This window comes from Engystomops pustulosus, chromosome 9, assembly GCF_040894005.1.
Source record: "Engystomops pustulosus chromosome 9, aEngPut4.maternal, whole genome shotgun sequence".
Classification (NCBI taxonomy): domain Eukaryota; kingdom Metazoa; phylum Chordata; class Amphibia; order Anura; family Leptodactylidae; genus Engystomops; species Engystomops pustulosus.
The window spans coordinates 69,514,146-69,542,135 of NC_092419.1; the positions used below are offsets into that span (position 1 = coordinate 69,514,146).

At 45.8% G+C, this 27,990-nt stretch overlaps 63 pseudogenes; all 63 read left to right on the plus strand.

Annotated features, from left to right (window-relative positions):
• The first annotated feature begins 21 nt into the window (after positions 1–21).
• On the plus strand, positions 22–140 carry LOC140092388 (5S ribosomal RNA; annotated as a pseudogene).
• Positions 141–210: 70 nt separating this feature from the next.
• LOC140101997 (5S ribosomal RNA) lies at positions 211–329 on the plus strand (annotated as a pseudogene).
• A 70-nt stretch (positions 330–399) lies between these two features.
• LOC140085945 (5S ribosomal RNA) lies at positions 400–518 on the plus strand (annotated as a pseudogene).
• A 70-nt stretch (positions 519–588) lies between these two features.
• LOC140101998 (5S ribosomal RNA) lies at positions 589–707 on the plus strand (annotated as a pseudogene).
• Positions 708–777: 70 nt separating this feature from the next.
• On the plus strand, positions 778–896 carry LOC140085558 (5S ribosomal RNA; annotated as a pseudogene).
• A 259-nt stretch (positions 897–1,155) lies between these two features.
• LOC140101999 (5S ribosomal RNA) lies at positions 1,156–1,274 on the plus strand (annotated as a pseudogene).
• Positions 1,275–1,344: 70 nt separating this feature from the next.
• LOC140102000 (5S ribosomal RNA) lies at positions 1,345–1,463 on the plus strand (annotated as a pseudogene).
• Positions 1,464–1,722: 259 nt separating this feature from the next.
• Positions 1,723–1,841, plus strand: LOC140102002 (5S ribosomal RNA; annotated as a pseudogene).
• A 259-nt stretch (positions 1,842–2,100) lies between these two features.
• Positions 2,101–2,219, plus strand: LOC140095108 (5S ribosomal RNA; annotated as a pseudogene).
• A 70-nt stretch (positions 2,220–2,289) lies between these two features.
• Positions 2,290–2,408, plus strand: LOC140081376 (5S ribosomal RNA; annotated as a pseudogene).
• A 70-nt stretch (positions 2,409–2,478) lies between these two features.
• LOC140096555 (5S ribosomal RNA) lies at positions 2,479–2,597 on the plus strand (annotated as a pseudogene).
• A 70-nt stretch (positions 2,598–2,667) lies between these two features.
• LOC140089050 (5S ribosomal RNA) lies at positions 2,668–2,786 on the plus strand (annotated as a pseudogene).
• A 70-nt stretch (positions 2,787–2,856) lies between these two features.
• LOC140102003 (5S ribosomal RNA) lies at positions 2,857–2,975 on the plus strand (annotated as a pseudogene).
• A 70-nt stretch (positions 2,976–3,045) lies between these two features.
• Positions 3,046–3,164, plus strand: LOC140081944 (5S ribosomal RNA; annotated as a pseudogene).
• Positions 3,165–3,234: 70 nt separating this feature from the next.
• Positions 3,235–3,353, plus strand: LOC140081377 (5S ribosomal RNA; annotated as a pseudogene).
• A 259-nt stretch (positions 3,354–3,612) lies between these two features.
• On the plus strand, positions 3,613–3,731 carry LOC140081378 (5S ribosomal RNA; annotated as a pseudogene).
• Positions 3,732–3,801: 70 nt separating this feature from the next.
• On the plus strand, positions 3,802–3,920 carry LOC140081379 (5S ribosomal RNA; annotated as a pseudogene).
• Positions 3,921–3,990: 70 nt separating this feature from the next.
• Positions 3,991–4,109, plus strand: LOC140092390 (5S ribosomal RNA; annotated as a pseudogene).
• A 70-nt stretch (positions 4,110–4,179) lies between these two features.
• LOC140102004 (5S ribosomal RNA) lies at positions 4,180–4,298 on the plus strand (annotated as a pseudogene).
• Positions 4,299–4,368: 70 nt separating this feature from the next.
• LOC140085958 (5S ribosomal RNA) lies at positions 4,369–4,487 on the plus strand (annotated as a pseudogene).
• A 70-nt stretch (positions 4,488–4,557) lies between these two features.
• On the plus strand, positions 4,558–4,676 carry LOC140102005 (5S ribosomal RNA; annotated as a pseudogene).
• A 70-nt stretch (positions 4,677–4,746) lies between these two features.
• Positions 4,747–4,865, plus strand: LOC140085559 (5S ribosomal RNA; annotated as a pseudogene).
• Positions 4,866–5,124: 259 nt separating this feature from the next.
• LOC140102006 (5S ribosomal RNA) lies at positions 5,125–5,243 on the plus strand (annotated as a pseudogene).
• Positions 5,244–5,313: 70 nt separating this feature from the next.
• LOC140102008 (5S ribosomal RNA) lies at positions 5,314–5,432 on the plus strand (annotated as a pseudogene).
• A 259-nt stretch (positions 5,433–5,691) lies between these two features.
• LOC140102009 (5S ribosomal RNA) lies at positions 5,692–5,810 on the plus strand (annotated as a pseudogene).
• Positions 5,811–6,069: 259 nt separating this feature from the next.
• LOC140095109 (5S ribosomal RNA) lies at positions 6,070–6,188 on the plus strand (annotated as a pseudogene).
• A 70-nt stretch (positions 6,189–6,258) lies between these two features.
• On the plus strand, positions 6,259–6,377 carry LOC140102010 (5S ribosomal RNA; annotated as a pseudogene).
• Positions 6,378–6,447: 70 nt separating this feature from the next.
• LOC140088424 (5S ribosomal RNA) lies at positions 6,448–6,566 on the plus strand (annotated as a pseudogene).
• Positions 6,567–6,636: 70 nt separating this feature from the next.
• LOC140092391 (5S ribosomal RNA) lies at positions 6,637–6,755 on the plus strand (annotated as a pseudogene).
• A 70-nt stretch (positions 6,756–6,825) lies between these two features.
• LOC140083104 (5S ribosomal RNA) lies at positions 6,826–6,944 on the plus strand (annotated as a pseudogene).
• A 70-nt stretch (positions 6,945–7,014) lies between these two features.
• LOC140084533 (5S ribosomal RNA) lies at positions 7,015–7,133 on the plus strand (annotated as a pseudogene).
• A 70-nt stretch (positions 7,134–7,203) lies between these two features.
• On the plus strand, positions 7,204–7,322 carry LOC140102011 (5S ribosomal RNA; annotated as a pseudogene).
• A 70-nt stretch (positions 7,323–7,392) lies between these two features.
• On the plus strand, positions 7,393–7,511 carry LOC140102013 (5S ribosomal RNA; annotated as a pseudogene).
• A 448-nt stretch (positions 7,512–7,959) lies between these two features.
• Positions 7,960–8,078, plus strand: LOC140102014 (5S ribosomal RNA; annotated as a pseudogene).
• A 70-nt stretch (positions 8,079–8,148) lies between these two features.
• Positions 8,149–8,267, plus strand: LOC140102015 (5S ribosomal RNA; annotated as a pseudogene).
• A 259-nt stretch (positions 8,268–8,526) lies between these two features.
• On the plus strand, positions 8,527–8,645 carry LOC140102016 (5S ribosomal RNA; annotated as a pseudogene).
• Positions 8,646–8,904: 259 nt separating this feature from the next.
• Positions 8,905–9,023, plus strand: LOC140095110 (5S ribosomal RNA; annotated as a pseudogene).
• A 70-nt stretch (positions 9,024–9,093) lies between these two features.
• On the plus strand, positions 9,094–9,212 carry LOC140102017 (5S ribosomal RNA; annotated as a pseudogene).
• A 70-nt stretch (positions 9,213–9,282) lies between these two features.
• Positions 9,283–9,401, plus strand: LOC140088425 (5S ribosomal RNA; annotated as a pseudogene).
• Positions 9,402–9,471: 70 nt separating this feature from the next.
• On the plus strand, positions 9,472–9,590 carry LOC140102018 (5S ribosomal RNA; annotated as a pseudogene).
• Positions 9,591–10,038: 448 nt separating this feature from the next.
• LOC140102020 (5S ribosomal RNA) lies at positions 10,039–10,157 on the plus strand (annotated as a pseudogene).
• Positions 10,158–10,227: 70 nt separating this feature from the next.
• LOC140102021 (5S ribosomal RNA) lies at positions 10,228–10,346 on the plus strand (annotated as a pseudogene).
• A 259-nt stretch (positions 10,347–10,605) lies between these two features.
• On the plus strand, positions 10,606–10,724 carry LOC140102022 (5S ribosomal RNA; annotated as a pseudogene).
• Positions 10,725–10,794: 70 nt separating this feature from the next.
• On the plus strand, positions 10,795–10,913 carry LOC140088426 (5S ribosomal RNA; annotated as a pseudogene).
• Positions 10,914–10,983: 70 nt separating this feature from the next.
• LOC140092392 (5S ribosomal RNA) lies at positions 10,984–11,102 on the plus strand (annotated as a pseudogene).
• Positions 11,103–11,172: 70 nt separating this feature from the next.
• LOC140081380 (5S ribosomal RNA) lies at positions 11,173–11,291 on the plus strand (annotated as a pseudogene).
• A 70-nt stretch (positions 11,292–11,361) lies between these two features.
• LOC140084535 (5S ribosomal RNA) lies at positions 11,362–11,480 on the plus strand (annotated as a pseudogene).
• A 70-nt stretch (positions 11,481–11,550) lies between these two features.
• LOC140102024 (5S ribosomal RNA) lies at positions 11,551–11,669 on the plus strand (annotated as a pseudogene).
• Positions 11,670–11,739: 70 nt separating this feature from the next.
• Positions 11,740–11,858, plus strand: LOC140098163 (5S ribosomal RNA; annotated as a pseudogene).
• A 251-nt stretch (positions 11,859–12,109) lies between these two features.
• Positions 12,110–12,228, plus strand: LOC140089051 (5S ribosomal RNA; annotated as a pseudogene).
• A 70-nt stretch (positions 12,229–12,298) lies between these two features.
• On the plus strand, positions 12,299–12,417 carry LOC140081381 (5S ribosomal RNA; annotated as a pseudogene).
• Positions 12,418–12,676: 259 nt separating this feature from the next.
• Positions 12,677–12,795, plus strand: LOC140102025 (5S ribosomal RNA; annotated as a pseudogene).
• Positions 12,796–12,865: 70 nt separating this feature from the next.
• Positions 12,866–12,984, plus strand: LOC140102026 (5S ribosomal RNA; annotated as a pseudogene).
• A 259-nt stretch (positions 12,985–13,243) lies between these two features.
• On the plus strand, positions 13,244–13,362 carry LOC140095512 (5S ribosomal RNA; annotated as a pseudogene).
• Positions 13,363–13,620: 258 nt separating this feature from the next.
• LOC140084536 (5S ribosomal RNA) lies at positions 13,621–13,739 on the plus strand (annotated as a pseudogene).
• A 70-nt stretch (positions 13,740–13,809) lies between these two features.
• On the plus strand, positions 13,810–13,928 carry LOC140096436 (5S ribosomal RNA; annotated as a pseudogene).
• Positions 13,929–14,178: 250 nt separating this feature from the next.
• On the plus strand, positions 14,179–14,297 carry LOC140085831 (5S ribosomal RNA; annotated as a pseudogene).
• Positions 14,298–14,556: 259 nt separating this feature from the next.
• Positions 14,557–14,675, plus strand: LOC140102027 (5S ribosomal RNA; annotated as a pseudogene).
• Positions 14,676–14,745: 70 nt separating this feature from the next.
• LOC140102028 (5S ribosomal RNA) lies at positions 14,746–14,864 on the plus strand (annotated as a pseudogene).
• A 259-nt stretch (positions 14,865–15,123) lies between these two features.
• Positions 15,124–15,242, plus strand: LOC140096611 (5S ribosomal RNA; annotated as a pseudogene).
• A 447-nt stretch (positions 15,243–15,689) lies between these two features.
• Positions 15,690–15,808, plus strand: LOC140096437 (5S ribosomal RNA; annotated as a pseudogene).
• A 9,455-nt stretch (positions 15,809–25,263) lies between these two features.
• LOC140091535 (5S ribosomal RNA) lies at positions 25,264–25,381 on the plus strand (annotated as a pseudogene).
• A 1,961-nt stretch (positions 25,382–27,342) lies between these two features.
• On the plus strand, positions 27,343–27,460 carry LOC140096567 (5S ribosomal RNA; annotated as a pseudogene).
• The last annotated feature ends 530 nt before the right edge of the window (positions 27,461–27,990 follow it).

The following is a 27,990-nucleotide window of genomic DNA, read 5'->3' on the forward strand; positions in this document are numbered from 1 at the left end:
GGTTCAAATTGAACAGCTGCTGTCAACGGCCATTCTAAGCTGAATGTGCCTGCTCTCGTCAGATGGCAGCAGCAATGCAGCTTAAGGCTTGGCAAGTACCAGCATGGGAGACTGGCTGGGAATCCCAAGTTCCGTTGACCTTTTTGAACCTGAAAATTGTGTTAGTTTCTCTATGAGATAGTAAAAGAAGGTTCAAATTGAACAGCTGCTGTCAACGGCCATTCTAAGCTGAATGTGCCTGCTCTCGTCAGATCGCAGCAGCAATGCAGCTTAAGGCTTGGCAAGTACCAGCATGGGAGACTGGCTGGGAATCCCAAGTTCCGTTGACCTTTTTGAACCTGAAAATTGTGTTAGTTTCTCTATGAGATAGTAAAAGAAGGTTCAAATTGAACAGCGGCTGTCAACGGCCATTCTAAGCTGAATGTGCCTGCTCTCGTCAGATCGCAGCAGCAATGCAGCTTAAGGCTTGGCAAGTACCAGCATGGGAGACTAGCTGGGAATCCCAAGTTCCGTTGACCTTTTTGAACCTGAAAATTGTGTTAGTTTCTCTATGAGATAGTAAAAGAAGGTTCAAATTGAACAGCTGCTGTCAACGGCCATTCTAAGCTGAATGTGCCTGCTCTCGTCAGATCGCAGCAGCAATGCAGCTTAAGGCTTGGCAAGTACCAGCATGGGAGACTGGCTGGGAATCCCAAGTTCCGTTGACCTTTTTGAACCTGAAAATTGTTAGTTTCTCTGTCAAAGATGGTAAAAGAAGGTTCAAATTGAACAGCTGCTGTCAACGGCCATTCTAAGCTGAATGTGCCTGCTCTCGTCAGATCGCAGCAGCAATGCAGCTTAAGGCTTGGCAAGTACCAGCATGGGAGACTGGCTGGGAATCCCAAGATCCGTTGACCTTTTTGAACCTGAAAATTGTGTTAGTTTCTCTATGAGATAGTAAAAGAAGGTTCAAATTGAACAGCTGCTGTCAACGGCCATTCTAAGCTGAATGTGCGTGCTCTTGTCGGATCACAGCAGCGATGCGGCTTAAGGCTTGGCAAGTACCAGCATGGGAGACTGGCTGCGAATTCCAAGTTCCGTTGACCTTTTTGAACCTGAAAATTGTGTTAGTTTCTCAATGAGATAGTAAAAGAAGGTTCAAACTGAACAGCTGCTGTCAACGGCCATTCTAAGCTGAATGTGCCTGCTCTCGTCAGATCGCAGCAGCAATGCAGCTTAAGGCTTGGCAAGTACCAGCATGGGAGACTGGCTGGGAATCCCAAGTTCCGTTGACCTTTTTGAACCTGAAAATTGTGTTAGTTTCTCTATGAGATAGTAAAAGAAGGTTCAAATTGAACAGCTGCTGTCAACGGCCATTCTAAGCTGAATGTGCCTGCTCTCGTCAGATCGCAGCAGCAATGCAGCTTAAGGCTTGGCAAGTACCAGCATGGGAGACTGGCTGGGAATCCCAAGTTCCGTTGACCTTTTTGAACCTGAAAATTGTGTTAGTTTCTCTATGAGATAGTAAAAGAAGGTTCAAATTGAACAGCTGCTGTCAACGGCCATTCTAAGCTGAATGTGCGTGCTCTTGTCGGATCACAGCAGCGATGCGGCTTAAGGCTTGGCAAGTACCAGCATGGGAGACTGGCTGCGAATCCCAAGTTCTGTTGACCTTTTTGAACCTGAAAATTGTTAGTTTCTCTGTCAAAGATGGTAAAAGAAGGTTCAAATTGAACAGCTGCTGTCAACGGCCATTCTAAGCTGAATGTGCCTGCTCTCGTCAGATCGCAGCAGCAATGCAGCTTAAGGCTTGGCAAGTACCAGCATGGGAGACTGGCTGGGAATCCCAAGTTCCGTTGACCTTTTTGAACCTGAAAATTGTGTTAGTTTCTCTATGAGATAGTAAAAGAAGGTTCAAATTGAACAGCTGCTGTCAACGGCCATTCTAAGCTGAATGTGCGTGCTCTTGTCGGATCACAGCAGCGATGCGGCTTAAGGCTTGGCAAGTACCAGCATGGGAGACTGGCTGGGAATCCCAAGTTCCGTTGACCTTTTTGAACCTGAAAATTGTGTTAGTTTCTCTATGAGATAGTAAAAGAAGGTTCAAATTGAACAGCTGCTGTCAACAGCCAATCTAAGCTGAATGTGCCTGCTCTCGTCAGATCGCAGCAGCAATGCAGCTTAAGGCTTGGCAAGTACCAGCATGGGAGACTGGCTGGGAATTCCAAGTTCCGTTGACCTTTTTGAACCTGAAAATTGTTAGTTTCTCTGTCAAAGATGGTAAAAGAAGGTTCAAATTGAACAGCTGCTGTCAACGGCCATTCTAAGCTGAATGTGCCTGCTCTCGTCAGATCGCAGCAGCAATGCAGCTTAAGGCTTGGCAAGTACCAGCATGGGAGACTGGCTGGGAATCCCAAGTTCTGTTGACCTTTTTGAACCTGAAAATTGTTAGTTTCTCTGTCAAAGATGGTAAAAGAAGGTTCAAATTGAACAGCTGCTGTCAACGGCCATTCTAAGCTGAATGTGCCTGCTCTCGTCAGATGGCAGCAGCAATGCAGCTTAAGGCTTGGCAAGTACCAGCATGGGAGTCTGGCTGGGAATCCCAAGTTCCGTTGACCTTTTTGAACCTGAAAATTGTGTTAGTTTCTCTATGAGATAGTAAAAGAAGGTTCAAATTGAACAGCTGCTGTCAACGGCCATTCTAAGCTGAATGTGCCTGCTCTTGTCAGATCGCAGCAGCAATGCAGCTTAAGGCTTGGCAAGTACCAGCATGGGAGACTGGCTGGGAATCCCAAGTTCCGTTGACCTTTTTGAACCTGAAAATTGTGTTAGTTTCTCTATGAGATAGTAAAAGAAGGTTCAAATTGAACAGCTGCTGTCAACGGCCATTCTAAGCTGAATGTGCCTGCTCTCGTCAGATCGCAGCAGCAATGCAGCTTAAGGCTTGGCAAGTACCAGCATGGGAGACTGGCTGGGAATCCCAAGTTCCGTTGACCTTTTTGAACCTGAAAATTGTGTTAGTTTCTCTATGAGATAGTAAAAGAAGGTTCAAATTGAACAGCTGCTGTCAACAGCCATTCTAAGCTGAATGTGCCTGCTCTCGTCAGATCGCAGCAGCAATGCAGCTTAAGGCTTGGCAAGTACCAGCATGGGAGACTGGCTGGGAATCCCAAGTTCTGTTGACCTTTTTGAACCTGAAAATTGTGTTAGTTTCTCTATGAGATAGTAAAAGAAGGTTCAAATTGAACAGCTGCTGTCAACGGCCATTCTAAGCTGAATGTGCCTGCTCTCGTCAGATCGCAGCAGCAATGCAGCTTAAGGCTTGGCAAGTACCAGCATGGGAGACTGGCTGGGAATCCCAAGTTCTGTTGACCTTTTTGAACCTGAAAATTGTGTTAGTTTCTCTATGAGATAGTAAAAGAAGGTTCAAATTGAACAGCTGCTGTCAACGGCCATTCTAAGCTGAATGTGCGTGCTCTTGTCGGATCACAGCAGCGATGCGGCTTAAGGCTTGGCAAGTACCAGCATGGGAGACTGGCTGCGAATTCCAAGTTCCGTTGACCTTTTTGAACCTGAAAATTGTGTTAGTTTCTCTATGAGATAGTAAAAGAAGGTTCAAATTGAACAGCTGCTGTCAACGGCCATTCTAAGCTGAATGTGCCTGCTCTCGTCAGATCGCAGCAGCAATGCAGCTTAAGGCTTGGCAAGTACCAGCATGGGAGACTGGCTGGGAATCCCAAGTTCTGTTGACCTTTTTGAACCTGAAAATTGTGTTAGTTTCTCTATGAGATAGTAAAAGAAGGTTCAAATTGAACAGCTGCTGTCAACGGCCATTCTAAGCTGAATGTGCCTGCTCTCGTCAGATCGCAGCAGCAATGCAGCTTAAGGCTTGGCAAGTACCAGCATGGGAGACTGGCTGGGAATCCCAAGTTCTGTTGACCTTTTTGAACCTGAAAATTGTTAGTTTCTCTGTCAAAGATGGTAAAAGAAGGTTCAAATTGAACAGCTGCTGTCAACGGCCATTCTAAGCTGAATGTGCCTGCTCTCGTCAGATGGCAGCAGCAATGCAGCTTAAGGCTTGGCAAGTACCAGCATGGGAGACTGGCTGGGAATCCCAAGTTCCGTTGACCTTTTTGAACCTGAAAATTGTGTTAGTTTCTCTATGAGATAGTAAAAGAAGGTTCAAATTGAACAGCTGCTGTCAACGGCCATTCTAAGCTGAATGTGCCTGCTCTCGTCAGATCGCAGCAGCAATGCAGCTTAAGGCTTGGCAAGTACCAGCATGGGAGACTGGCTGGGAATCCCAAGTTCCGTTGACCTTTTTGAACCTGAAAATTGTGTTAGTTTCTCTATGAGATAGTAAAAGAAGGTTCAAATTGAACAGCGGCTGTCAACGGCCATTCTAAGCTGAATGTGCCTGCTCTCGTCAGATCGCAGCAGCAATGCAGCTTAAGGCTTGGCAAGTACCAGCATGGGAGACTAGCTGGGAATCCCAAGTTCCGTTGACCTTTTTGAACCTGAAAATTGTGTTAGTTTCTCTATGAGATAGTAAAAGAAGGTTCAAATTGAACAGCTGCTGTCAACGGCCATTCTAAGCTGAATGTGCCTGCTCTCGTCAGATCGCAGCAGCAATGCAGCTTAAGGCTTGGCAAGTACCAGCATGGGAGACTGGCTGGGAATCCCAAGTTCCGTTGACCTTTTTGAACCTGAAAATTGTTAGTTTCTCTGTCAAAGATGGTAAAAGAAGGTTCAAATTGAACAGCTGCTGTCAACGGCCATTCTAAGCTGAATGTGCCTGCTCTCGTCAGATCGCAGCAGCAATGCAGCTTAAGGCTTGGCAAGTACCAGCATGGGAGACTGGCTGGGAATCCCAAGATCCGTTGACCTTTTTGAACCTGAAAATTGTGTTAGTTTCTCTATGAGATAGTAAAAGAAGGTTCAAATTGAACAGCTGCTGTCAACGGCCATTCTAAGCTGAATGTGCGTGCTCTTGTCGGATCACAGCAGCGATGCGGCTTAAGGCTTGGCAAGTACCAGCATGGGAGACTGGCTGCGAATTCCAAGTTCCGTTGACCTTTTTGAACCTGAAAATTGTGTTAGTTTCTCAATGAGATAGTAAAAGAAGGTTCAAACTGAACAGCTGCTGTCAACGGCCATTCTAAGCTGAATGTGCCTGCTCTCGTCAGATCGCAGCAGCAATGCAGCTTAAGGCTTGGCAAGTACCAGCATGGGAGACTGGCTGGGAATCCCAAGTTCCGTTGACCTTTTTGAACCTGAAAATTGTGTTAGTTTCTCTATGAGATAGTAAAAGAAGGTTCAAATTGAACAGCTGCTGTCAACGGCCATTCTAAGCTGAATGTGCCTGCTCTCGTCAGATCGCAGCAGCAATGCAGCTTAAGGCTTGGCAAGTACCAGCATGGGAGACTGGCTGGGAATCCCAAGTTCCGTTGACCTTTTTGAACCTGAAAATTGTGTTAGTTTCTCTATGAGATAGTAAAAGAAGGTTCAAATTGAACAGCTGCTGTCAACGGCCATTCTAAGCTGAATGTGCGTGCTCTTGTCGGATCACAGCAGCGATGCGGCTTAAGGCTTGGCAAGTACCAGCATGGGAGACTGGCTGCGAATCCCAAGTTCTGTTGACCTTTTTGAACCTGAAAATTGTTAGTTTCTCTGTCAAAGATGGTAAAAGAAGGTTCAAATTGAACAGCTGCTGTCAACGGCCATTCTAAGCTGAATGTGCCTGCTCTCGTCAGATCGCAGCAGCAATGCAGCTTAAGGCTTGGCAAGTACCAGCATGGGAGACTGGCTGGGAATCCCAAGTTCCGTTGACCTTTTTGAACCTGAAAATTGTGTTAGTTTCTCTATGAGATAGTAAAAGAAGGTTCAAATTGAACAGCTGCTGTCAACGGCCATTCTAAGCTGAATGTGCGTGCTCTTGTCGGATCACAGCAGCGATGCGGCTTAAGGCTTGGCAAGTACCAGCATGGGAGACTGGCTGGGAATCCCAAGTTCCGTTGACCTTTTTGAACCTGAAAATTGTGTTAGTTTCTCTATGAGATAGTAAAAGAAGGTTCAAATTGAACAGCTGCTGTCAACAGCCAATCTAAGCTGAATGTGCCTGCTCTCGTCAGATCGCAGCAGCAATGCAGCTTAAGGCTTGGCAAGTACCAGCATGGGAGACTGGCTGGGAATTCCAAGTTCCGTTGACCTTTTTGAACCTGAAAATTGTTAGTTTCTCTGTCAAAGATGGTAAAAGAAGGTTCAAATTGAACAGCTGCTGTCAACGGCCATTCTAAGCTGAATGTGCCTGCTCTCGTCAGATCGCAGCAGCAATGCAGCTTAAGGCTTGGCAAGTACCAGCATGGGAGACTGGCTGGGAATCCCAAGTTCCGTTGACCTTTTTGAACCTGAAAATTGTGTTAGTTTCTCTATGAGATAGTAAAAGAAGGCTCAAATTGAACAGCTGCTGTCAACGGCCATTCTAAGCTGAATGTGCCTGCTCTCGTCGGATCGCAGCAGCAATGCAGCTTAAGGCTTGGCAAGTACCAGCATGGGAGACTGGCTGGGAATCCCAAGTTCCGTTGATCTTTTTGAACCTGAAAATTGTTAGTTTCTCTGTCAAAGATGGTAAAAGAAGGTTCAAATTGAACAGCTGCTGTCAACGGCCATTCTAAGCTGAATGTGCCTGCTCTCGTCAGATGGCAGCAGCAATGCAGCTTAAGGCTTGGCAAGTACCAGCATGGGAGACTGGCTGGGAATCCCAAGTTCCGTTGACCTTTTTGAACCTGAAAATTGTGTTAGTTTCTCTATGAGATAGTAAAAGAAGGTTCAAATTGAACAGCTGCTGTCAACGGCCATTCTAAGCTGAATGTGCCTGCTCTCGTTAGATCGCAGCAGCAATGCAGCTTAAGGCTTGGCAAGTACCAGCATGGGAGACTGGCTGGGAATCCCAAGTTCTGTTGACCTTTTTGAACCTGAAAATTGTGTTAGTTTCTCTATGAGATAGTAAAAGAAGGTTCAAACTGAACATCTGCTGTCAACGGCCATTCTAAGCTGAATGTGCCTGCTCTCGTCAGATCGCAGCATCAATGCAGCTTAAGGCTTGGCAAGTACCAGCATGGGAGACTGGCTGGGAATCCCAAGTTCCGTTGACCTTTTTGAACCTGAAAATTGTGTTAGTTTCTCTATGAGATAGTAAAAGAAGGTTCAAATTGAACAGCTGCTGTCAACGGCCATTCTAAGCTGAATGTGCCTGCTCTCGTCAGATCGCAGCAGCAATGCAGCTTAAGGCTTGGCAAGTACCAGCATGGGAGACTGGCTGGGAATCCCAAGTTCCGTTGACCTTTTTGAACCTGAAAATTGTGTTAGTTTCTCTATGAGATAGTAAAAGAAGGTTCAAATTGAACAGCTGCTGTCAACGGCCATTCTAAGCTGAATGTGCCTGCTCTCGTCAGATCGCAGCAGCAATGCAGCTTAAGGCTTGGCAAGTACCAGCATGGGAGACTGGCTGGGAATCCCAAGTTCCGTTGACCTTTTTGAACCTGAAAATTGTGTTAGTTTCTCTATGAGATAGTAAAAGAAGGTTCAAATTGAACAGCTGCTGTCAACAGCCGATCTAAGCTGAATGTGCCTGCTCTCGTCAGATCGCAGCAGCAATGCAGCTTAAGGCTTGGCAAGTACCAGCATGGGAGACTGGCTGGGAATCCCAAGATCCGTTGACCTTTTTGAACCTGAAAATTGTGTTAGTTTCTCTATGAGATAGTAAAAGAAGGTTCAAATTGAACAGCTGCTGTCAACGGCCATTCTAAGCTGAATGTGCGTGCTCTTGTCGGATCACAGCAGCGATGCGGCTTAAGGCTTGGCAAGTACCAGCATGGGAGACTGGCTGCGAATTCCAAGTTCCGTTGACCTTTTTGAACCTGAAAATTGTGTTAGTTTCTCAATGAGATAGTAAAAGAAGGTTCAAACTGAACAGCTGCTGTCAACGGCCATTCTAAGCTGAATGTGCCTGCTCTCGTCAGATCGCAGCAGCAATGCAGCTTAAGGCTTGGCAAGTACCAGCATGGGAGACTGGCTGGGAATCCCAAGTTCCGTTGACCTTTTTGAACCTGAAAATTGTGTTAGTTTCTCTATGAGATAGTAAAAGAAGGTTCAAATTGAACAGCTGCTGTCAACGGCCATTCTAAGCTGAATGTGCCTGCTCTCGTCAGATCGCAGCAGCAATGCAGCTTAAGGCTTGGCAAGTACCAGCATGGGAGACTGGCTGGGAATCCCAAGTTCCGTTGACCTTTTTGAACCTGAAAATTGTGTTAGTTTCTCTATGAGATAGTAAAAGAAGGTTCAAATTGAACAGCTGCTGTCAACGGCCATTCTAAGCTGAATGTGCGTGCTCTTGTCGGATCACAGCAGCGATGCGGCTTAAGGCTTGGCAAGTACCAGCATGGGAGACTGGCTGCGAATCCCAAGTTCTGTTGACCTTTTTGAACCTGAAAATTGTTAGTTTCTCTGTCAAAGATGGTAAAAGAAGGTTCAAATTGAACAGCTGCTGTCAACGGCCATTCTAAGCTGAATGTGCCTGCTCTCGTCAGATCGCAGCAGCAATGCAGCTTAAGGCTTGGCAAGTACCAGCATGGGAGACTGGCTGGGAATCCCAAGTTCCGTTGACCTTTTTGAACCTGAAAATTGTGTTAGTTTCTCTATGAGATAGTAAAAGAAGGTTCAAATTGAACAGCTGCTGTCAACGGCCATTCTAAGCTGAATGTGCGTGCTCTTGTCGGATCACAGCAGCGATGCGGCTTAAGGCTTGGCAAGTACCAGCATGGGAGACTGGCTGCAAATCCCAAGTTCCGTTGACCTTTTTGAACCTGAAAATTGTGTTAGTTTCTCTATGAGATAGTAAAAGAAGGTTCAAATTGAACAGCTGCTGTCAACAGCCAATCTAAGCTGAATGTGCCTGCTCTCGTCAGATCGCAGCAGCAATGCAGCTTAAGGCTTGGCAAGTACCAGCATGGGAGACTGGCTGGGAATTCCAAGTTCCGTTGACCTTTTTGAACCTGAAAATTGTTAGTTTCTCTGTCAAAGATGGTAAAAGAAGGTTCAAATTGAACAGCTGCTGTCAACGGCCATTCTAAGCTGAATGTGCCTGCTCTCGTCAGATCGCAGCAGCAATGCAGCTTAAGGCTTGGCAAGTACCAGCATGGGAGACTGGCTGGGAATCCCAAGTTCCGTTGACCTTTTTGAACCTGAAAATTGTGTTAGTTTCTCTATGAGATAGTAAAAGAAGGCTCAAATTGAACAGCTGCTGTCAACGGCCATTCTAAGCTGAATGTGCCTGCTCTCGTCGGATCGCAGCAGCAATGCAGCTTAAGGCTTGGCAAGTACCAGCATGGGAGACTGGCTGGGAATCCCAAGTTCCGTTGATCTTTTTGAACCTGAAAATTGTTAGTTTCTCTGTCAAAGATGGTAAAAGAAGGTTCAAATTGAACAGCTGCTGTCAACGGCCATTCTAAGCTGAATGTGCCTGCTCTCGTCAGATCGCAGCAGCAATGCAGCTTAAGGCTTGGCAAGTACCAGCATGGGAGACTGGCTGGGAATCCCAAGTTCCGTTGACCTTTTTGAACCTGAAAATTGTGTTAGTTTCTCTATGAGATAGTAAAAGAAGGTTCAAATTGAACAGCTGCTGTCAACAGCCGATCTAAGCTGAATGTGCCTGCTCTCGTCAGATCGCAGCAGCAATGCAGCTTAAGGCTTGGCAAGTACCAGCATGGGAGACTGGCTGGGAATCCCAAGTTCTGTTGACCTTTTTGAACCTGAAAATTGTGTTAGTTTCTCTATGAGATAGTAAAAGAAGGTTCAAATTGAAAAGCTGCTGTCAACAGCCGATCTAAGCTGAATGTGCCTGCTCTCGTCAGATCGCAGCAGCAATGCAGCTTAAGGCTTGGCAAGTACCAGCATGGGAGACTGGCTGGGAATCCCAAGTTCTGTTGACCTTTTTGAACCTGAAAATTGTGTTAGTTTCTCTATGAGATAGTAAAAGAAGGTTCAAATTGAACAGCTGCTGTCAACGGCCATTCTAAGCTGAATGTGCCTGCTCTCGTCAGATCGCAGCAGCAATGCAGCTTAAGGCTTGGCAAGTACCAGCATGGGAGACTGGCTGGGAATCCCAAGTTCCGTTGACCTTTTTGAACCTGAAAATTGTTAGTTTCTCTGTCAAAGATGGTAAAAGAAGGTTCAAATTGAACAGCTGCTGTCAACGGCCATTCTAAGCTGAATGTGCCTGCTCTCGTCAGATCGCAGCAGCAATGCAGCTTAAGGCTTGGCAAGTACCAGCATGGGAGACTGGCTGGGAATCCCAAGTTCCGTTGACCTTTTTGAACCTGAAAATTGTGTTAGTTTCTCTATGAGATAGTAAAAGAAGGTTCAAACTGAACAGCTGCTGTCAACGGCCAATCTAAGCTGAATGTGCCTGCTCTCGTCAGATCGCAGCATCAATGCAGCTTAAGGCTTGGCAAGTACCAGCATGGGAGACTGGCTGGGAATCCCAAGTTCCGTTGACATTTTTGAACCTGAAAATTGTGTTAGTTTCTCTATGAGATAGTAAAAGAAGGTTCAAATTGAACAGCTGCTGTCAACGGCCATTCTAAGCTGAATGTGCCTGCTCTCGTCAGATCGCAGCAGCAATGCAGCTTAAGGCTTGGCAAGTACCAGCATGGGAGACTGGCTGGGAATCCCAAGTTCCGTTGACCTTTTTGAACCTGAAAATTGTGTTAGTTTCTCTATGAGATAGTAAAAGAAGGCTCAAATTGAACAGCTGCTGTCAACGGCCATTCTAAGCTGAATGTGCCTGCTCTCGTCGGATCGCAGCAGCAATGCAGCTTAAGGCTTGGCAAGTACCAGCATGGGAGACTGGCTGGGAATCCCAAGTTCCGTTGATCTTTTTGAACCTGAAAATTGTTAGTTTCTCTGTCAAAGATGGTAAAAGAAGGTTCAAATTGAACAGCTGCTGTCAACGGCCATTCTAAGCTGAATGTGCCTGCTCTCGTCAGATGGCAGCAGCAATGCAGCTTAAGGCTTGGCAAGTACCAGCATGGGAGACTGGCTGGGAATCCCAAGTTCCGTTGACCTTTTTGAACCTGAAAATTGTGTTAGTTTCTCTATGAGATAGTAAAAGAAGGTTCAAATTGAACAGCTGCTGTCAACGGCCATTCTAAGCTGAATGTGCCTGCTCTCGTCAGATCGCAGCAGCAATGCAGCTTAAGGCTTGGCAAGTACCAGCATGGGAGACTGGCTGGGAATCCCAAGTTCTGTTGACCTTTTTGAACCTGAAAATTGTGTTAGTTTCTCTATGAGATAGTAAAAGAAGGTTCAAACTGAACATCTGCTGTCAACGGCCATTCTAAGCTGAATGTGCCTGCTCTCGTCAGATCGCAGCATCAATGCAGCTTAAGGCTTGGCAAGTACCAGCATGGGAGACTGGCTGGGAATCCCAAGTTCCGTTGACCTTTTTGAACCTGAAAATTGTGTTAGTTTCTCTATGAGATAGTAAAAGAAGGTTCAAATTGAACAGCTGCTGTCAACGGCCATTCTAAGCTGAATGTGCCTGCTCTCGTCAGATCGCAGCAGCAATGCAGCTTAAGGCTTGGCAAGTACCAGCATGGGAGACTGGCTGGGAATCCCAAGTTCCGTTGACCTTTTTGAACCTGAAAATTGTGTTAGTTTCTCTATGAGATAGTAAAAGAAGGTTCAAATTGAACAGCTGCTGTCAACGGCCATTCTAAGCTGAATGTGCCTGCTCTCGTCAGATTGCAGCAGCAATGCAGCTTAAGACTTGGCAAGTACCAGCATGGGAGACTGGCTGGGAATCCCAAGTTTTGTTGACCTTTTTGAACCTGAAAATTGTGTTAGTTTCTCTATGAGATAGTAAAAGAAGGTTCAAATTGAACAGCTGCTGTCAACGGCCATTCTAAGCTGAATGTGCCTGCTCTCGTCAGATCGCAGCAGCTTAAGGCTTGGCAAGTACCAGCATGGGAGACTGGCTGGGAATCCCAAGTTCCGTTGACCTTTTTGAACCTGAAAATTGTGTTAGTTTCTCTATGAGATAGTAAAAGAAGGTTCAAATTGAACAGCTGCTGTCAACGGCCATTCTAAGCTGAATGTGCCTGCTCTTGTCAGATCGCAGCAGCAATGCAGCTTAAGGCTTGGCAAGTACCAGCATGGGAGACTGGCTGGGAATCCCAAGTTCCGTTGACCTTTTTGAACCTGAAAATTGTGTTAGTTTCTCTATGAGATAGTAAAAGAAGGTTCAAACTGAACAGCTGCTGTCAACGGCCATTCTAAGCTGAATGTGCCTGCTCTCGTCAGATCGCAGCAGCAATGCAGCTTAAGGCTTGGCAAGTACCAGCATGGGAGACTGGCTGGGAATCCCAAGTTCTGTTGACCTTTTTGAACCTGAAAATTGTGTTAGTTTCTCTATGAGATAGTAAAAGAAGGTTCAAATTGAACAGCTGCTGTCAACAGCCGATCTAAGCTGAATGTGCCTGCTCTCGTCAGATCGCAGCAGCAATGCAGCTTAAGGCTTGGCAAGTACCAGCATGGGAGACTGGCTGGGAATCCCAAGTTCTGTTGACCTTTTTGAACCTGAAAATTGTGTTAGTTTCTCTATGAGATAGTAAAAGAAGGTTCAAATTGAACAGCTGCTGTCAACGGCCATTCTAAGCTGAATGTGCCTGCTCTCGTCAGATCGCAGCAGCAATGCAGCTTAAGGCTTGGCAAGTACCAGCATGGGAGACTGGCTGGGAATCCCAAGTTCCGTTGACCTTTTTGAACCTGAAAATTGTTAGTTTCTCTGTCAAAGATGGTAAAAGAAGGTTCAAATTGAACAGCTGCTGTCAACGGCCATTCTAAGCTGAATGTGCCTGCTCTCGTCAGATCGCAGCAGCAATGCAGCTTAAGGCTTGGCAAGTACCAGCATGGGAGACTGGCTGGGAATCCCAAGTTCCGTTGACCTTTTTGAACCTGAAAATTGTGTTAGTTTCTCTATGAGATAGTAAAAGAAGGTTCAAACTGAACAGCTGCTGTCAACGGCCAATCTAAGCTGAATGTGCCTGCTCTCGTCAGATCGCAGCATCAATGCAGCTTAAGGCTTGGCAAGTACCAGCATGGGAGACTGGCTGGGAATCCCAAGTTCCGTTGACATTTTTGAACCTGAAAATTGTGTTAGTTTCTCTATGAGATAGTAAAAGAAGGTTCAAATTGAACAGCTGCTTTCAACAGCCATTCTAAGCTGAATGTGCCTGCTCTCGTCAGATCGCAGCAGCAATGCAGCTTAAGGCTTGGCAAGTACCAGCATGGGAGACTGGCTGGGAATCCCAAGTTCCGTTGACCTTTTTGAACCTGAAAATTGTGTTAGTTTCTCTATGAGATAGTAAAAGAAGGTTCAAATTGAACAGCTGCTGTCAACGGCCATTCTAAGCTGAATGTGCCTGCTCTCGTCAGATCGCAGCATCAATGCAGCTTAAGGCTTGGCAAGTACCAGCATGGGAGACTGGCTGGGAATCCCAAGTTCCGTTGATATTTTTAACCTGAAAATTGTGTTAGTTTCTCTATGAGATAGTAAAAGAAGGTTCAAACTGAACAGCTGCTGTCAACGGCCATTCTAAGCTGAATGTGCCTGCTCTCGTCAGATCGCAGCATCAATGCAGCTTAAGGCTTGGCAAGTACCAGCATGGGAGACTGGCTGGGAATCCCAAGTTCCGTTGACCTTTTTGAACCTGAAAATTGTGTTAGTTTCTCTATGAGATAGTAAAAGAAGGTTCAAATTGAACAGCTGCTGTCAACAGCCAATCTAAGCTGAATGTGCCTGCTCTCGTCAGATCACAGCAGCAATGCAGCTTAAGGCTTGGCAAGTACCAGCATGGGAGACTGGCTGGGAATCCCAAGTTCTGTTGACCTTTTTGAACCTGAAAATTGTGTTAGTTTCTCTATGAGATAGTAAAAGAAGGTTCAAATTGAACAGCTGCTGTCAACGGCCATTCTAAGCTGAATGTGCCTGCTCTCGTCAGATCGCAGCAGCTTAAGGCTTGGCAAGTACCAGCATGGGAGACTGGCTGGGAATCCCAAGTTCCGTTGATATTTTTAACCTGAAAATTGTGTTAGTTTCTCTATGAGATAGTAAAAGAAGGTTCAAACTGAACAGCTGCTGTCAACGGCCATTCTAAGCTGAATGTGCCTGCTCTCGTCAGATCGCAGCATCAATGCAGCTTAAGGCTTGGCAAGTACCAGCATGGGAGACTGGCTGGGAATCCCAAGTTCTGTTGACCTTTTTGAACCTGAAAATTGTGTTAGTTTCTCTATGAGATAGTAAAAGAAGGTTCAAATTGAACAGCTGCTGTCAACAGCCGATCTAAGCTGAATGTGCCTGCTCTCGTCAGATCGCAGCAGCAATGCAGCTTAAGGCTTGGCAAGTACCAGCATGGGAGACTGGCTGGGAATCCCAAGTTCTGTTGACCTTTTTGAACCTGAAAATTGTGTTAGTTTCTCTATGAGATAGTAAAAGAAGGTTCAAATTGAACAGCTGCTGTCAACGGCCATTCTAAGCTGAATGTGCCTGCTCTCGTCAGATCGCAGCAGCAATGCAGCTTAAGGCTTGGCAAGTACCAGCATGGGAGACTGGCTGGGAATCCCAAGTTCCGTTGACCTTTTTGAACCTGAAAATTGTTAGTTTCTCTGTCAAAGATGGTAAAAGAAGGTTCAAATTGAACAGCTGCTGTCAACGGCCATTCTAAGCTGAATGTGCCTGCTCTCGTCAGATCGCAGCAGCAATGCAGCTTAAGGCTTGGCAAGTACCAGCATGGGAGACTGGCTGGGAATCCCAAGTTCCGTTGACCTTTTTGAACCTGAAAATTGTGTTAGTTTCTCTATGAGATAGTAAAAGAAGGTTCAAACTGAACAGCTGCTGTCAACGGCCAATCTAAGCTGAATGTGCCTGCTCTCGTCAGATCGCAGCATCAATGCAGCTTAAGGCTTGGCAAGTACCAGCATGGGAGACTGGCTGGGAATCCCAAGTTCCGTTGACATTTTTGAACCTGAAAATTGTGTTAGTTTCTCTATGAGATAGTAAAAGAAGGTTCAAATTGAACAGCTGCTTTCAACAGCCATCCTAAGCTGAATGTGCCTGCTCTCGTCAGATCGCAGCAGCAATGCAGCTTAAGGCTTGGCAAGTACCAGCATGGGAGACTGGCTGGGAATCCCAAGTTCCGTTGACCTTTTTGAACCTGAAAATTGTGTTAGTTTCTCTATGAGATAGTAAAAGAAGGTTCAAATTGAACAGCTGCTGTCAACGGCCATTCTAAGCTGAATGTGCCTGCTCTCGTCAGATCGCAGCATCAATGCAGCTTAAGGCTTGGCAAGTACCAGCATGGGAGACTGGCTGGGAATCCCAAGTTCCGTTGATATTTTTAACCTGAAAATTGTGTTAGTTTCTCTATGAGATAGTAAAAGAAGGTTCAAACTGAACAGCTGCTGTCAACGGCCATTCTAAGCTGAATGTGCCTGCTCTCGTCAGATCGCAGCATCAATGCAGCTTAAGGCTTGGCAAGTACCAGCATGGGAGACTGGCTGGGAATCCCAAGTTCCGTTGACCTTTTTGAACCTGAAAATTGTGTTAGTTTCTCTATGAGATAGTAAAAGAAGGTTCAAATTGAACAGCTGCTGTCAACAGCCAATCTAAGCTGAATGTGCCTGCTCTCGTCAGATCACAGCAGCAATGCAGCTTAAGGCTTGGCAAGTACCAGCATGGGAGACTGGCTGGGAATCCCAAGTTCTGTTGACCTTTTTGAACCTGAAAATTGTGTTAGTTTCTCTATGAGATAGTAAAAGAAGGTTCAAATTGAACAGCTGCTGTCAACGGCCATTCTAAGCTGAATGTGCCTGCTCTCGTCAGATCGCAGCAGCTTAAGGCTTGGCAAGTACCAGCATGGGAGACTGGCTGGGAATCCCAAGTTCCGTTGATATTTTTAACCTGAAAATTGTGTTAGTTTCTCTATGAGATAGTAAAAGAAGGTTCAAACTGAACAGCTGCTGTCAACGGCCATTCTAAGCTGAATGTGCCTGCTCTCGTCAGATCGCAGCATCAATGCAGCTTAAGGCTTGGCAAGTACCAGCATGGGAGACTGGCTGGGTATCCCAAGTTCCGTTGACCTTTTTGAAACTGAAAATTGTGTTAGTTTCTCTATGAGATAGTAAAAGAAGGTTCAAATTGAACAGCTGCTGTCAACAGCCAATCTAAGCTGAATGTGCCTGCTCTCGTCAGATCACAGCAGCAATGCAGCTTAAGGCTTGGCAAGTACCAGCATGGGAGACTGGCTGGGAATCCCAAGTTCTGTTGACCTTTTTGAACCTGAAAATTGTGTTAGTTTCTCTATGAGATAGTAAAAGAAGGTTCAAATTGAACAGCTGCTGTCAACGGCCATTCTAAGCTGAATGTGCCTGCTCTCGTCAGATCGCAGCAGCTTAAGTCTTGGCAAGTACCAGCATGGGAGACTGGCTGGGAATCCCAAGTTCCGTTGACCTTTTTGAACCTGAAAATTGTGTTAGTTTCTCTATGAGATAGTAAAAGAAGGTTCAAACTGAACAGCTGCTGTCAACGGCCATTCTAAGCTGAATGTGCCTGCTCTCGTCAGATCGCAGCATCAATGCAGCTTAAGGCTTGGCAAGTACCAGCATGGGAGACTGGCTGGGAATCCCAAGTTCCGTTCACCTTTTTGAACCTGAAAATTGTGTTAGTTTCTCTATGAGATAGTAAAAGAAGGTTCAAATTGAACAGCTGCTGTCAACGGCCATTCTAAGCTGAATGTGCCTGCTCTCGTCAGATCGCAGCAGCAATGCAGCTTAAGGCTTGGCAAGTACCAGCATGGGAGACTGGCTGGGAATCCCAAGTTCCGTTGACCTTTTTGAACCTGAAAATTGTGTTAGTTTCTCTATGAGATAGTAAAAGAAGGTTCAAATTGAACAGCTGCTGTCAACGGCCATTCTAAGCTGAATGTGCCTGCTCTCGTCAGATCGCAGCAGCAATGCAGCTTAAGGCTTGGCAAGTACAAGCATGGGAGACTAGCTGGGAATCCCAAGTTCCGTTGACCTTTTTGAACCTGAAAATTGTTAGTTTCTCTGTCAAAGATGGTAAAAGAAGGTTCAAATTGAACAGCTGCTGTCAACGGCCATTCTAAGCTGAATGTGCCTGCTCTCGTCAGATCGCAGCAGCAATGCAGCTTAAGGCTTGGCAAGTACCAGCATGGGAGACTGGCTGGGAATCCCAAGTTCCGTTGACCTTTTTGAACCTGAAAATTGTGTTAGTTTCTCTATGAGATAGTAAAAGAAGGTTCAAACTGAACAGCTGCTGTCAACGGCCATTCTAAGCTGAATGTGCCTGCTCTCGTCAGATCGCAGCAGCAATGCAGCTTAAGGCTTGGCAAGTACCAGCATGGGAGACTGGCTGGGAATCCCAAGTTCCGTTGACCTTTTTGAACCTGAAAATTGTGTTAGTTTCTCTATGAGATAGTAAAAGAAGGTTCAAACTGAACAGCTGCTGTCAACGGCCATTCTAAGCTGAATGTGCCTGCTCTCGTCAGATCGCAGCATCAATGCAGCTTAAGGCTTGGCAAGTACCAGCATGGGAGACTGGCTGGGAATCCCAAGTTCCGTTGACCTTTTTGAACCTGAAAATTGTGTTAGTTTCTCTATGAGATAGTAAAAGAAGGTTCAAATTGAACAGCTGCGGTCAACAGCCATTCTAAGCTGAATGTGCCTGCTCTCGTCAGATCGCAGCAGCAATGCAGCTTAAGGCTTGGCAAGTACCAGCATGGGAGACTGGCTGGGAATCCCAAGTTTTGTTGACCTTTTTGAACCTGAAAATTGTGTTAGTTTCTCTATGAGATAGTAAAAGAAGGTTCAAATTGAACAGCTGCTGTCAACGGCCATTCTAAGCTGAATGTGCCTGCTCTCGTCAGATCGCAGCAGCTTAAGGCTTGGCAAGTACCAGCATGGGAGACTGGCTGGGAATCCCAAGTTCCGTTGACCTTTTTGAACCTGAAAATTGTGTTAGTTTCTCTATGAGATAGTAAAAGAAGGTTCAAATTAAACAGCTGCTGTCAACGGCCATTCTAAGCTGAATGTGCCTGCTCTCGTCAGATCGCAGCAGCAATGCAGCTTAAGGCTTGGCAAGTACCAGCATGGGAGACTGGCTGGGAATCCCAAGTTCCGTTGACCTTTTTGAACCTGAAAATTGTGTTAGTTTCTCTATGAGATAGTAAAAGAAGGTTCAAACTGAACAGCTGCTGTCAACGGCCATTCTAAGCTGAATGTGCCTGCTCTCGTCAGATCGCAGCAGCAATGCAGCTTAAGGCTTGGCAAGTACCAGCATGGGAGACTGGCTGGGAATCCCAAGTTCCGTTGACATTTTTGAACCTGAAAATTGTGTTAGTTTCTCTATGAGATAGAAAAAGAAGGTTCAAACTGAACAGCTGCTGTCAACGGCCATTCTAAGCTAATTGTGCCTGCTCTCGTCAGATCGCAGCATCAATGCAGCTTAAGGCTTGGCAAGTACCAGCATGGGAGACTGGCTGGGAATCCCAAGTTTCGTTGACCTTTTTGAACCTGAAAATTGTGTTAGTTTCTCTATGAGATAGTAAAAGAAAGTAGAAATTAGGCAGCTGCTGTCAACGGCCATTCTAAGCTGAATGTGCCTGCTCTCGTTAGATCGCAGCAGCAATGCAGCTTAAGGCTTGGCAAGTACCAGCATGGGAGACTGGCTGGGAATCCCAAGTTCTGCTGACCTTTTTGAACCTGAAAATTGTTAGTTTCTCTGTCAAAGATAGTAAAAGAAGGTTCAAATTGAACAGCTGCTGTCAACGGCCATTCTAAGCTGAATGTGCCTGCTCTCGTCAGATGGCAGCAGCAATGCAGCTTAAGGCTTGGCAAGTACCAGCATGGGAGACTGGCTGGGAATCCCAAGTTCCGTTGACCTTTTTGAACCTGAAAATTGTGTTAGTTTCTCTATGAGATAGTAAAAGAAGGTTCAAATTGAACAGCTGCTGTCAACGGCCATTCTAAGCTGAATGTGCCTGCTCTCGTCAGATTGCAGCAGCAATGCAGCTTAAGGCTTGGCAAGTACCAGCATGGGAGACTGGCTGGGAATCCCAAGTTCCGTTGACCTTTTTAAACCTGAAAATTGTGTTAGTTTCTCTATGAGATAGTAAAAGAAGGTTCAAATTGAACAGCTGCTGTCAACAGCCAATCTAAGCTGAATGTGCCTGCTCTCGTCAGATCGCAGCAGCAATGCAGCTTAAGGCTTGGCAAGTACCAGCATGGGAGACTGGCTGGGAATCCCAAGTTCTGTTGACCTTTTTGAACCTGAAAATTGTGTTAGTTTCTCTATGAGATAGTAAAAGAAGGTTCAAATTGAACAGCTGCTGTCAACGGCCATTCTAAGCTGAATGTGCCTGCTCTCGTCAGATCGCAGCAGCTTAAGGCTTGGCAAGTACCAGCATGGGAGACTGGCTGGGAATCCCAAGTTCCGTTGACCTTTTTGAACCTGAAAATTGTGTTAGTTTCTCTATGAGATAGTAAAAGAAGGTTCAAACTGCACAGCTGCTGTCAACGGCCATTCTAAGCTGAATGTGCCTGCTCTCGTCAGATCGCAGCAGCAATGCAGCTTAAGGCTTGGCAAGTACCAGCTTGGGAGACTGGCTGGGAATCCCAAGTTCCGTTGACCTTTTTGAACCTGAAAATTGTGTTAGTTTCTCTATGAGATAGTAAAAGAAGGTTCAAACTGAACAGCTGCTGTCAACGGCCATTCTAAGCTGAATGTGCCTGCTCTCGTCAGATCGCAGCAGCAATGCAGCTTAAGGCTTGGCAAGTACCAGCATGGGAGACTGGCTGGGAATCCCAAGTTTCGTTGACCTTTTTGAACCTGAAAATTGTGTTAGTTTCTCTATGAGATAGTAAAAGAAAGTAGAAATTAGGCAGCTGCTGTCAACGGCCATTCTAAGCTGAATGTGCCTGCTCTCGTCAGATCGCAGCAGCTTAAGTCTTGGCAAGTACCAGCATGGGAGACTGGCTGGGAATCCCAAGTTCCGTTGACCTTTTTGAACCTGAAAATTGTGTTAGTTTCTCTATGAGATAGTAAAAGAAGGTTCAAACTGAACAGCTGCTGTCAACGGCCATTCTAAGCTGAATGTGCCTGCTCTCGTCAGATCGCAGCATCAATGCAGCTTAAGGCTTGGCAAGTACCAGCATGGGAGACTGGCTGGGAATCCCAAGTTCCGTTCACCTTTTTGAACCTGAAAATTGTGTTAGTTTCTCTATGAGATAGTAAAAGAAGGTTCAAATTGAACAGCTGCTGTCAACGGCCATTCTAAGCTGAATGTGCCTGCTCTCGTCAGATCGCAGCAGCAATGCAGCTTAAGGCTTGGCAAGTACCAGCATGGGAGACTGGCTGGGAATCCCAAGTTCCGTTGACCTTTTTGAACCTGAAAATTGTGTTAGTTTCTCTATGAGATAGTAAAAGAAGGTTCAAATTGAACAGCTGCTGTCAACGGCCATTCTAAGCTGAATGTGCCTGCTCTCGTCAGATCGCAGCAGCAATGCAGCTTAAGGCTTGGCAAGTACAAGCATGGGAGACTAGCTGGGAATCCCAAGTTCCGTTGACCTTTTTGAACCTGAAAATTGTTAGTTTCTCTGTCAAAGATGGTAAAAGAAGGTTCAAATTGAACAGCTGCTGTCAACGGCCATTCTAAGCTGAATGTGCCTGCTCTCGTCAGATCGCAGCAGCAATGCAGCTTAAGGCTTGGCAAGTACCAGCATGGGAGACTGGCTGGGAATCCCAAGTTCCGTTGACCTTTTTGAACCTGAAAATTGTGTTAGTTTCTCTATGAGATAGTAAAAGAAGGTTCAAACTGAACAGCTGCTGTCAACGGCCATTCTAAGCTGAATGTGCCTGCTCTCGTCAGATCGCAGCAGCAATGCAGCTTAAGGCTTGGCAAGTACCAGCATGGGAGACTGGCTGGGAATCCCAAGTTCCGTTGACCTTTTTGAACCTGAAAATTGTGTTAGTTTCTCTATGAGATAGTAAAAGAAGGTTCAAACTGAACAGCTGCTGTCAACGGCCATTCTAAGCTGAATGTGCCTGCTCTCGTCAGATCGCAGCATCAATGCAGCTTAAGGCTTGGCAAGTACCAGCATGGGAGACTGGCTGGGAATCCCAAGTTCCGTTGACCTTTTTGAACCTGAAAATTGTGTTAGTTTCTCTATGAGATAGTAAAAGAAGGTTCAAATTGAACAGCTGCGGTCAACAGCCATTCTAAGCTGAATGTGCCTGCTCTCGTCAGATCGCAGCAGCAATGCAGCTTAAGGCTTGGCAAGTACCAGCATGGGAGACTGGCTGGGAATCCCAAGTTTTGTTGACCTTTTTGAACCTGAAAATTGTGTTAGTTTCTCTATGAGATAGTAAAAGAAGGTTCAAATTGAACAGCTGCTGTCAACGGCCATTCTAAGCTGAATGTGCCTGCTCTCGTCAGATCGCAGCAGCTTAAGGCTTGGCAAGTACCAGCATGGGAGACTGGCTGGGAATCCCAAGTTCCGTTGACCTTTTTGAACCTGAAAATTGTGTTAGTTTCTCTATGAGATAGTAAAAGAAGGTTCAAATTAAACAGCTGCTGTCAACGGCCATTCTAAGCTGAATGTGCCTGCTCTCGTCAGATCGCAGCAGCAATGCAGCTTAAGGCTTGGCAAGTACCAGCATGGGAGACTGGCTGGGAATCCCAAGTTCCGTTGACCTTTTTGAACCTGAAAATTGTGTTAGTTTCTCTATGAGATAGTAAAAGAAGGTTCAAACTGAACAGCTGCTGTCAACGGCCATTCTAAGCTGAATGTGCCTGCTCTCGTCAGATCGCAGCAGCAATGCAGCTTAAGGCTTGGCAAGTACCAGCATGGGAGACTGGCTGGGAATCCCAAGTTCCGTTGACATTTTTGAACCTGAAAATTGTGTTAGTTTCTCTATGAGATAGAAAAAGAAGGTTCAAACTGAACAGCTGCTGTCAACGGCCATTCTAAGCTAATTGTGCCTGCTCTCGTCAGATCGCAGCATCAATGCAGCTTAAGGCTTGGCAAGTACCAGCATGGGAGACTGGCTGGGAATCCCAAGTTTCGTTGACCTTTTTGAACCTGAAAATTGTGTTAGTTTCTCTATGAGATAGTAAAAGAAAGTAGAAATTAGGCAGCTGCTGTCAACGGCCATTCTAAGCTGAATGTGCCTGCTCTCGTTAGATCGCAGCAGCAATGCAGCTTAAGGCTTGGCAAGTACCAGCATGGGAGACTGGCTGGGAATCCCAAGTTCTGCTGACCTTTTTGAACCTGAAAATTGTTAGTTTCTCTGTCAAAGATAGTAAAAGAAGGTTCAAATTGAACAGCTGCTGTCAACGGCCATTCTAAGCTGAATGTGCCTGCTCTCGTCAGATGGCAGCAGCAATGCAGCTTAAGGCTTGGCAAGTACCAGCATGGGAGACTGGCTGGGAATCCCAAGTTCCGTTGACCTTTTTGAACCTGAAAATTGTGTTAGTTTCTCTATGAGATAGTAAAAGAAGGTTCAAATTGAACAGCTGCTGTCAACGGCCATTCTAAGCTGAATGTGCCTGCTCTCGTCAGATTGCAGCAGCAATGCAGCTTAAGGCTTGGCAAGTACCAGCATGGGAGACTGGCTGGGAATCCCAAGTTCCGTTGACCTTTTTAAACCTGAAAATTGTGTTAGTTTCTCTATGAGATAGTAAAAGAAGGTTCAAATTGAACAGCTGCTGTCAACAGCCAATCTAAGCTGAATGTGCCTGCTCTCGTCAGATCGCAGCAGCAATGCAGCTTAAGGCTTGGCAAGTACCAGCATGGGAGACTGGCTGGGAATCCCAAGTTCTGTTGACCTTTTTGAACCTGAAAATTGTGTTAGTTTCTCTATGAGATAGTAAAAGAAGGTTCAAATTGAACAGCTGCTGTCAACGGCCATTCTAAGCTGAATGTGCCTGCTCTCGTCAGATCGCAGCAGCTTAAGGCTTGGCAAGTACCAGCATGGGAGACTGGCTGGGAATCCCAAGTTCCGTTGACCTTTTTGAACCTGAAAATTGTGTTAGTTTCTCTATGAGATAGTAAAAGAAGGTTCAAACTGCACAGCTGCTGTCAACGGCCATTCTAAGCTGAATGTGCCTGCTCTCGTCAGATCGCAGCAGCAATGCAGCTTAAGGCTTGGCAAGTACCAGCTTGGGAGACTGGCTGGGAATCCCAAGTTCCGTTGACCTTTTTGAACCTGAAAATTGTGTTAGTTTCTCTATGAGATAGTAAAAGAAGGTTCAAACTGAACAGCTGCTGTCAACGGCCATTCTAAGCTGAATGTGCCTGCTCTCGTCAGATCGCAGCAGCAATGCAGCTTAAGGCTTGGCAAGTACCAGCATGGGAGACTGGCTGGGAATCCCAAGTTTCGTTGACCTTTTTGAACCTGAAAATTGTGTTAGTTTCTCTATGAGATAGTAAAAGAAAGTAGAAATTAGGCAGCTGCTGTCAACGGCCATTCTAAGCTGAATGTGCCTGCTCTCGTCAGATCGCAGCAGCAATGCAGCTTAAGGCTTGGCAAGTACCAGCATGGGAGACTGGCTGGGAATCCCAAGTTCTGCTGACCTTTTTGAACCTGAAAATTGTTAGTTTCTCTGTCAAAGATGGTAAAAGAAGGTTCAAATTGAACAGCTGCTGTCAACGGCCATTCTAAGCTGAATGTGCCTGCTCTCGTCAGATGGCAGCAGCAATGCAGCTTAAGGCTTGGCAAGTACCAGCATGGGAGACTGGCTGGGAATCCCAAGTTCCGTTGACCTTTTTGAACCTGAAAATTGTGTTAGTTTCTCTTTGAGATAGTAAAAGAAGGTTCAAATTGAACAGCTGCTGTCAACGGCCATTCTAAGCTGAATGTGCCTGCTCTCGTCAGATCGCAGCAGCAATGCAGCTTAAGGCTTGGCAAGTACCAGCATGGGAGACTGGCTGGGAATCCCAAGTTCTGTTGACCTTTTTGAACCTGAAAATTGTGTTAGTTTCTCTATGAGATAGTAAAAGAAGGTTCAAATTGAACAGCTGCTGTCAACGGCCATTCTAAGCTGAATGTGCCTGCTCTCGTCAGATCGCAGCAGCAATGCAGCTTAAGGCTTGGCAAGTACCAGCATGGGAGACTGGCTGGGAATCCCAAGTTCTGTTGACCTTTTTGAACCTGAAAATTGTGTTAGTTTCTCTATGAGATAGTAAAAGAAGGTTCAAATTGAACAGCTGCTGTCAACGGCCATTCTAAGCTGAATGTGCGTGCTCTTGTCGGATCACAGCAGCGATGCGGCTTAAGGCTTGGCAAGTACCAGCATGGGAGACTGGCTGCGAATTCCAAGTTCCGTTGACCTTTTTGAACCTGAAAATTGTGTTAGTTTCTCTATGAGATAGTAAAAGAAGGTTCAAACTGAACAGCTGCTGTCAACGGCCATTCTAAGCTGAATGTGCCTGCTCTCGTCAGATCGCAGCAGCAATGCAGCTTAAGGCTTGGCAAGTACCAGCATGGGAGACTGGCTGGGAATCCCAAGTTCCGTTGACCTTTTTGAACCTGAAAATTGTGTTAGTTTCTCTATGAGATAGTAAAAGAAGGTTCAAATTGAACAGCTGCTGTCAACGGCCATTCTAAGCTGAATGTGCCTGCTCTCGTCAGATTGCAGCAGCAATGCAGCTTAAGGCTTGGCAAGTACCAGCATGGGAGACTGGCTGGGAATCCCAAGTTCCGTTGACCTTTTTGAACCTGAAAATTGTGTTAGTTTCTCTATGAGATAGTAAAAGAAGGTTCAAATTGAACAGCTGCTGTCAACAGCCAATCTAAGCTGAATGTGCCTGCTCTCGTCAGATCGCAGCAGCAATGCAGCTTAAGGCTTGGCAAGTACCAGCATGGGAGACTGGCTGGGAATCCCAAGTTCTGTTGACCTTTTTGAACCTGAAAATTGTGTTAGTTTCTCTATGAGATAGTAAAAGAAGGTTCAAATTGAACAGCTGCTGTCAACGGCCATTCTAAGCTGAATGTGCCTGCTCTCGTCAGATCGCAGCAGCTTAAGGCTTGGCAAGTACCAGCATGGGAGACTGGCTGGGAATCCCAAGTTCCGTTGACCTTTTTGAACCTGAAAATTGTGTTAGTTTCTCTATGAGATAGTAAAAGAAGGTTCAAACTGAACAGCTGCTGTCAACGGCCATTCTAAGCTGAATGTGCCTGCTCTCGTCAGATCGCAGCAGCGAAGCAGCTTAAGGCTTGGCAAGTACCAGCATGGGAGACTGGCTGGGAATCCCAAGTTCCGTTGACCTTTTTGAACCTGAAAATTGTGTTAGTTTCTCTATGAGATAGTAAAAGAAAGTAGAAATTAGGCAGCTGCTGTCAACGGCCATTCTAAGCTGAATGTGCCTGCTCTCGTTAGATTGCAGCAGTAATGCAGCTTAAGGCTTGGCAAGTACCAGCATGGGAGACTGGCTGGGAATCCCAAGGTCTGCTGACCTTTTTGAACCTGAAAATTGTTAGTTTCTCTGTCAAAGATGGTAAAAGAAGGTTCAAATTGAACAGCTGCTGTCAACGGCCATTCTAAGCTGAATGTGCCTGCTCTCGTCAGATGGCAGCAGCAATGCAGCTTAAGGCTTGGCAAGTACCAGCATGGGAGACTAGCTGGGAATCCCAAGTTCCGTTGACCTTTTTGAACCTGAAAATTGTGTTAGTTTCTCTATGAGATAGTAAAAGAAGGTTCAAATTGAACAGCTGCTGTCAACGGCCATTCTAAGCTGAATGTGCCTGCTCTCGTCAGATCGCAGCAGCAATGCAGCTTAAGGCTTGGCAAGTACCAGCATGGGAGACTGGCTGGGAATCCCAAGTTCCGTTGACCTTTTTGAACCTGAAAATTGTGTTAGTTTCTCTATGAGATAGTAAAAGAAGGTTCAAACTGAACAGCTGCTGTCAACGGCCATTCTAAGCTGAATGTGCCTGCTCTCGTCAGATCGCAGCAGCAATGCAGCTTAAGGCTTGGCAAGTACCAGCATGGGAGACTGGCTGGGAATCCCAAGTTCCGTTGACCTTTTTGAACCTGAAAATTGTGTTAGTTTCTCTATGAGATAGTAAAAGAAGGTTCAAATTGAACAGCTGCTGTCAACAGCCATTCTAAGCTGAATGTGCCTGCTCTCGTCAGATCGCAGCAGCAATGCAGCTTAAGGCTTGGCAAGTACCAGCATGGGAGACTGGCTGGGAATCCCAAGTTCTGTTGACCTTTTTGAACCTGAAAATTGTGTTAGTTTCTCTATGAGATAGTAAAAGAAGGTTCAAATTGAACAGCTGCTGTCAACGGCCATTCTAAGCTGAATGTGCCTGCTCTCGTCAGATCGCAGCAGCAATGCAGCTTAAGGCTTGGCAAGTACCAGCATGGGAGACTGGCTGGGAATCCCAAGTTCTGTTGACCTTTTTGAACCTGAAAATTGTGTTAGTTTCTCTATGAGATAGTAAAAGAAGGTTCAAATTGAACAGCTGCTGTCAACGGCCATTCTAAGCTGAATGTGCGTGCTCTTGTCGGATCACAGCAGCGATGCGGCTTAAGGCTTGGCAAGTACCAGAATGGGAGACTGGCTGCGAATTCCAAGTTCCGTTGACCTTTTAGAACCTGAAAATTGTGTTAGTTTCTCTATGAGATAGTAAAAGAAGGTTCAAACTGAACAGCTGCTGTCAACGGCCATTCTAAGCTGAATGTGCTTGCTCTCGTCAGATCGCAGCATCAATGCAGCTTAAGGCTTGGCAAGTACCAGCATGGGAGACTGGCTGGGAATCCCAAGTTCTGTTGACCTTTTTGAACCTGAAAATTGTTAGTTTCTCTGTCAAAGATGGTAAAAGAAGGTTCAAATTGAACAGCTGCTGTCAACGGCCATTTTAAGCTGAATGTGCCTGCTCTCGTCAAATCGCAGCAGCAATGCAGCTTAAGGCTTGGCAAGTACCAGCATGGGAGACTGGCTGGGAATCCCAAGTTCCGTTGACCTTTTTGAACCTGAAAATTGTGTTAGTTTCTCTATGAGATAGTAAAAGAAGGTTCAAATTGAACATCTGCTGTCAACGGCCATTCTAAGCTTAATGTGCGTGCTCTTGTCGGATAACAGCAGCGATGCGGCATAAGGCTTGGCAAGTACCAGCATGGGAGACTGGCTGCGAATCCCAAGTTCTGTTGACCTTTTTGAACCTGAAAATTGTTAGTTTCTCTGTCAAAGATGGTAAAAGAAGGTTCAAATTGAACAGCTGCTGTCAACGGCCATTCTAAGCTGAATGTGCCTGCTCTCGTCAGATCGCAGCAGCAATGCAGCTTAAGGCTTGGCAAGTACCAGCATGGGAGACTGCCTGGGAATCCCAAGTTCCGTTGACCTTTTTGAACCTGAAAATTGTGTTAGTTTCTCTATGAGATAGTAAAAGAAGGTTCAAATTGAAAAGCTGCTGTCAACGGCCATTCTAAGCTGAATGTGCGTGCTCTTGTCGGATCACAGCAGCGATGCGGCTTAAGGCTTGGCAAGTACCAGCATGGGAGACTGGCTGCGAATTCCAAGTTCCGTTGACATTTTTGAACCTGAAAATTGTGTTAGTTTCTCTATGAGATAGTAAAAGAAGGTTCAAACTGAACAGCTGCTGTCAACGGCCATTCTAAGCTGAATGTGCCTGCTCTCGTCAGATCGCAGCATCAATGCAGCTTAAGGCTTGGCAAGTACCAGCATGGGAGACTGGCTGGGAATCCCAAGTTCTGTTGACCTTTTTGAACCTGAAAATTGTTAGTTTCTCTGTCAAAGATGGTAAAAGAAGGTTCAAATTGAACAGCTGCTGTCAACGGCCATTCTAAGCTGAATGTGCCTGCTCTCGTCAGATCGCAGCAGCAATGCAGCTTAAGGCTTGGCAAGTACCAG